Raw genomic sequence first — 6,771 nt, forward strand, 5'->3', positions numbered from 1 at the left:
TTTCCGATCTTCGTAATTATCTTCAAAATTTCGTATTTATCCGTGGAAACTTGACTTTTATTTTTCCTTGTGAACCAAGCGTAAACCGTCATGCGGCTTACGGGATGTTGGTTAAGAAATCGTAAGTTGGGCCTCGAATCATGTCTTAGGTCTCTTTGGGCCGTCTTCTGACTCGAAGCGTTTATTACGGCTTCTTTCGATAAAGAACGAACTTTCCGCAGTTTTTACAGTAAAGTTTGATCAATAACTTAGAATGGCGGAGAACGTGAAATGGGTTCGCTACGGTCTTCGGGAGATAGCATCGAAGGGTATATGAGAATGCATGGACCAATGTCGTATCGACGTTTCATAAGAGCTCGGTCGCTACGTAGCGACCGAGCAGACGAATTTGGCTCGAGCTCGGTCGCTACGTAGCGACCGAGCGGAACACGGGTTCGGTCGCTACGTAGCGACTGAGCTTCGGCTCGGGCTCGGTCGCTACGTAACGACCGACCAGAACACGCGTTCGGTCGCTGCGTAGCGACCCTTTTCGAGCTCTTGTCCAATGACTCGCGTTTCCTCCGTAAAGCTTTTCGTAAGGAAGAATCTATTTCGAAAAAGTATTTGTCGAAGAAGGTTTTTCGTTTTCTTCCTCGGGGATTTGGACGTTAACTTCGCCGTAACCGTTTTCGACCCCAACACTAATGAAAAGTAGTTGTTGAGTAAAAAAAGAAAAACAAATTTGAGCTATTTCTTGATCCTACATGAACTAACTGTTAGTTAACTCTCATATCCTTAGTATTGGATGTTGGGGTCAAAATTGGTCACGACGGAATCAATGTCTGAAAGTCCATAAAAATCGGCATGAACGTTTTTTTTAGAAAAGTAATCATCGTAAAGAAATCTTTACAAAGAGCCTTGCGGTCAAATCTCAATCGAACCACTAAATACCGATTGTCCGAAGGTAACAGATAAGTATCTAAACCAGCCACGGACGAGCTCGAGTATGTCGATCAGACCATGGACAAGCCAAGCACGATCTCTATGCAGCGACCAAGCATGCACACTGCTCGGTCGCTACGTAGCGACCAAGCTATAGCAAAGCTCGGTCGCTACGTAGCGACCGAGTACGCGTACCGCTCGGTCGCTACGTAGCGACCGAATACGCGTACCACTCGGACGCTACGTAGCGACCGAGCACGCGTACCGCTCGGTCGCTACGTAGCGACTGAGCTCGAGCAAAGCTCGGTCGCTACGTAGCGACCGAGCACGCGCACTGCTCGGTCGCTACGTAGAGACCGAGCTCGAGCCAAGCTCGGTCGCTACGTAGCGACCGAGCTCGCGTACTGACGTAGCGACCAACCACACGTACTGCTCGGTCGCTACATAGCGACCGAGCATGAGCCAAGCTTGGTCGCTACGTAGTGACCAAGCACGTGCATGTTTTGATCGTTACGAAGCGATCGAGCTTTCCCGAAACGTCGATACGACAGGAATCCATGCATTCTTGTCTACTCTTTAATGCTATCTCCCGAACACCGTAGCAAACCCATTTCATGTTTCTCGTCATTTGAAGTCATCAATCGAACTTTACGATAAAAACCGCGGAAAGTTTGTTTTTATCGAAAGAAGCCGTAATAAACGTTTCAAGTCAAAAGACGGCCCAAAGAGACCTGAGACGTGACTCGAAGTCCACTTACGATTTCTTAACCAAAGCCTATAAACCGTCCTACGGTTTATGCTTGGTTCACAAGGAAAGATAAATGTCAAGTTTTCGTGGATAAATACGAAGTTTTCGAAGATAATTACGAAGATCGGGAATAATGGAATATCTCCATTTTTAAGCTATGACGGCTTAAGGGCAGAAGGGGAAAAGCGTAAACCGACCTAGGAGCGAGTATATAAGGAGTCCTAGGTGAGAGGCACGAAGGGGGGATTTTCTCAGCACTTGGAGCAATTAGGCAACTTTCCGTTTTTGTTATTTCGAGCTGCAACTCAATTAGGTTTAGCCGTTTTAGGGTTGTTAGAACTAGGAAGCTCGCCAAAAGCTCTCGAGCCTAGGCTTATACCTTGTTGTAAACACTCATAAGCAAATTCAGAATAAGACTTCTCTTTGCTCTTTTTTAACGATTTCTTAAACTTTATCATCGTTATCTCGTATTCTGATTGCTTAGCGTGTGGTATTAGCAGATATCCGGAACCTCTGGGAAACTAGGGTTCTCCTACTTTCCTAATTGGCGCTAGAAGGAGGGGGGGGGGGTACAGATCAATCTAACTCTCAGCCATAAAATGCTTGATCAAAGCAATGTTAGGAAATACGAAAGACAAAAGCGCAGTTTGTAATAACGCTGGTAAGAAAGCCCCAGCCGCCACTGCGCCTATGGCCAACGCCTGCGCAAACACCACAGTTCTTGAGAAAATCGAAAACCTTGCTGCGACTTTTCGCCACAGGAAGTGCAATGAAACGAGCTCGCGATTTCTCTTTCTAAACATAAAAGAAAACGATAAATCTTATCAAACCCCGTAAGTTTGGCTCATTACCGAACAAAACAAATCTCAATGCATAAGGGTTTTACCAAAACACGTTTTCCGAAAACATTTCGGAAGGGTAAAACTTGTTCTCCCAAAAACCGCAGAAAACCCCTAGTTTAATCGCGGAAAAAGGAAGCACAGCAAATATATTACACAACTCTGTCGTTACGTAGCGATCGAGCTCTAGCCAAGCTCTAGCCAAGCTCGGTCGCTACGTCGCGACCGAGCACGCACAAGGCTCGGTCGCTACATAGCGACCGAGCTCCAGCCAAGCTCAGTCGCTACGTAGCGATCGAGCACGCACACAGCTCGGTCGCTATGTAGCGACCGAGAACGCACACAGCTCGGTCGCTACGTAGCGACCGAGCACGCAACAAGTAGGACTCTTCTTGGTTTGCTTCTACTCGCTACGTAGCGACCTGTCAGACCTTCACTCGCTACATAGCGACCTGTCAGGCTTCAGAACGGTCATCCTTTGCGTTCTCCTTTGAATCCTCATCGAAACGCTTTTCGTTTCGTGTCAATCGGAGTTTCCGTTGAGATTTTATGAGGAAAACAAGTAGGACTCTTCTTGGTTTGCTTCTACTCGCTACGTAGCGACCTGTCAGACCTTCACTCGCTACATAGCGACCTGTCAGGCTTCAGAACGGTCATCCTTTGCGTTCTCCTTTGAATCCTCATCGAAACGCTTTTCGTTTCGTGTCAATCGGAGTTTCCGTTGAGATTTTATGAGGAAAACAAGTAGGACTCTTCTTGGTTTGCTTCTACTCGCTACGTAGTGTGGGAACCGAAATTCGCACTGTCGATTTCCGTTTAAATAAGGAAACTAGGAATAGACATCTAATTAAAGATACACTGGGTATCCAAAATGAAGGGGGAATGGGCACATATTTAGGAATACCAGAGGAGATTAGTGGATCCAACTGTAAGCTCTTCGCTTTCTTTAAAGAAAAACTATTACACAGAGTCAATGGTTGGACACGTAGATGGCTATCGAAAGGAGAAAAGGAAAATTTTAATTGAAAAGAAAGTTTTAATTGAATCTATTATGCTAGCTCTTCCTACATATGCCATGTCTAATTTTTTTCTTCCTTTGGAGATTTGTGAGAATCTTGCAAGCGCCATCACACAATGGAGCTCAAATCCACCAAAACGGGAAATTTACTAGGCTAAATGGGAAAAGATGTGTGCACCCAGAGAGGAGGGTGGCATTGGTTTACGTTTGATCCATGAATTCAACTTAGCCCTTTTAGCGAAGCAGCTCTGTCGTCTTGTTCAATATCCAGATTCATTAGTGGCGAGAGTTCTTCGAGGAAAATATTACCGTCTCAGTTTGCCCTTGCAAATTGGCGCGGTGGATAACCCATCTTTTGTGTGGACGAGCATTACATCGCAAGGAAGCTATTACTTTTGGGTATAACGAGCAAAGTGCATTCAGGATAAAATTAATGTGTTGCAGGATACATGGATTCCCTCAACGCCAGAAAGGCCGGCCCAACCGAGGGCCCCAATAGTAAATTCGAAGATGATTGTAAGTAGCCTTATTAATTTTGAATCAAAGAAGTGGGACGCTTGACTACTGGCACAGTATGTAGATCAAGAGGACATACCAATGATTCTGAGTTTGGCCATAAGCCCTACTTATAGACGGGGTACCTTTTGCTGGAGCTACACCAAAAATGGCCAATACACTGTTAAGTCTGGATACTGGGTTGCTACAAATATATTGACAGCTGGCGAGGAAAAACAAGTTCTACAGCCTAGCATAACCGAACTTTAAGCCTTTGCTTGGAAAGTGAATGCACCACAAAAGATTTGCAATCTTATATGGCAATTAATTTCTGGGCATGTAGCAGTAACAAGGAATCTAATACGTCGCAATATGCGATGCGATACTTATTTTCCAAGATGTGGAGAGCCATAAGAATATGTTAGTCACGCGATCTTCGAATGCCCACCGGCATTACAAGCATGGGCATTATCATCAACACCGTCAAGTTCTCAAACCTTCCCTATATCAAGTATGTATGCCAATATGGACTATCTGTTTTGGAAAGAATACTATTAAGAAGCCGAATGATGATAGAGACCCTTATCCCTGGATAATCTGGTATATTTGGAAGGCAGGAAATGATAAGCTATTCATGGGTATAGATAGGGACTCATTGGAACTAGTCAGATATGCAGAGAGTGAGTGCCATGCCTGGTACAACGCAAAGGATTCTATACCTATTCCTACACAAGCACCAATTGTTGAAGAAACACAAGCATTAAGCTTGGATAATATTTGTATGTTGGATGGTTCATGGACCTCCACAGACCAATTCAGCGGCATTGGATGGGTTTGGAAGGATAGCACGAGAAAGATCCAACTTATAGGTACACAGAACTTAAGAAGGTGTGAGACATCATTACACTTGGAATTGGAAGCGTAAAAATTGGCAATGGAGAGCATGCTTCAGCATTCAACCTGTCAAAGATTTGGGACAGATTACAAGGACCTGATTGCAATGATAAAGGACCCCCAACTTCTCAACGGAGCTGGAGGACATTCAAATTCTTCAGATGTGCTATTCGGAATTCAAGATCAGTTACGTGCCAAGAACGCATAATGAAATTGATGATTCTTTAGCTAGGAATGCTCGTTCTTTTCATAGATCTCTATGCTTTATTAGTTATTCTATTCTGGTCTGGCTACCCAGACCACCTCATGTTTAAGTAATAGAATAGCCATTTGTTGCAAAAAAAAAAAACATATTAGTATTTTACAACACATTCAAAACCTGTTACAAACGTACGTTGTACTTTAGTGTTCAAAGATGATCACATCAGAAATTCACAACCATTACAGATAAGGGAAAACAACTTGCATCTAGAAGTCTTAACCAAACAACACACATTGTAACTTAAGCTGAATCAAATACAAAAAGAACCAAAATACATTCAGCTGTTTCAAGTGAGCACGTACGTCTTTCAAGCGGTACTTTCAGCTTCTGCAAATTCACAAAAAAACACACTAGTTTAGAAAAAATAATGAAGAAACATAGAACAAACAAAATAAAGTTACCCAGTCCATCATGGAAAGCCAGTTGCTCAAAAATTTGCACCAAGGAAGCAAGTTTTGCATCAGAAATGGAACTCCGAATCCATTGTTGTGAACATACCAAAGCTTCAACCATCTAAGGCGTTAAACAAATTCTATAAGGATCTACTATCCGACCACTAGTACTAAAAGCTGATTCGGAAGAAACCTGGATGGCAACGACGTCTCTTGCAAACTCTGATAGGATTGGGTATTTAGAGCTGTTACGTTTCCACCAAGATAGGACATCATAATTCAAACAGAAAAATGCACTTTTCGCGTCAAAAACGCAAAAATGCACATTTCCCGCCAAAACCGCAAAATGCATTTTTGAGTTTTTGATGGGAAAAATGCATTTTTCTGTTTTTGACGGAAAAATGCATTTTGAGGTTTCGGCGGGAAATGCTTTTTTTCGGTTTTGGCGGGAAAATAAATTTTTAGGTTTTGGCGGGAAATGCGTTTTTATCCGATTTGACGGGAAAATACGTTTTTCCGGTTTTGGCGGGAAATGTGTTTTTCCGGTTCTGGCGGAAAGATGTGTTTTACGGTTTTGGCGGAAAAATGCGTTTTTCCGGGTTTCGCGGAAAATGTGTTTTTCCTGGTTTCGCGGGAAAATGCGTTTTTCTGGGTTTCGCGGGAAAATGCGTTTTTCCGGGTTTCGTGGGAAAATGCATTTTTCCGGTTTAGGCGGAAAATATATTTTTCCGGTTTTGGCGGGAAAATACATTTTTCTGGTTTTGGCGGGAAAGTGTTTTTTTCCCAGTTTCGGCAGGAAAATGCGTTTTTTCCAGTTTCGGCTGGAAAATGTTTTTTCCGGTTTTGGCGAGAAAATGCACTTTTCCGGTTTTCGCGGGAAAATTGTGTTTTTCCGGTTTTGACGAGAAAATGCGTTTTCCAGTTTCGAAGAGAAAATGTGTTTTCCGTTTTTCGCGGGAAAACTGCGTTTTTCGGTTATGACGAAAAAATGCTTTTTGCGGTTTTGGCCGGAAAATTCTTTGGGGGGGGGGGTCTGGGGTTTTGGCGGGAAAATGCATTATTTCGGTTTTGGCGGAAAAATTAATTTTTTCCTGTTTGGCCGAAAAGTGCGGTTTTACTGGTTTGACCGAATAGTGTGTTTTTATGGAAATATGCGTTTTACCTTTTTTGAGGAAAAAACACATTTTGTGGTTTTGGCAGAA

Source organism: Brassica oleracea, chromosome C1 (assembly GCF_000695525.1).
Source record: "Brassica oleracea var. oleracea cultivar TO1000 chromosome C1, BOL, whole genome shotgun sequence".
Lineage (NCBI taxonomy): Eukaryota > Viridiplantae > Streptophyta > Magnoliopsida > Brassicales > Brassicaceae > Brassica > Brassica oleracea.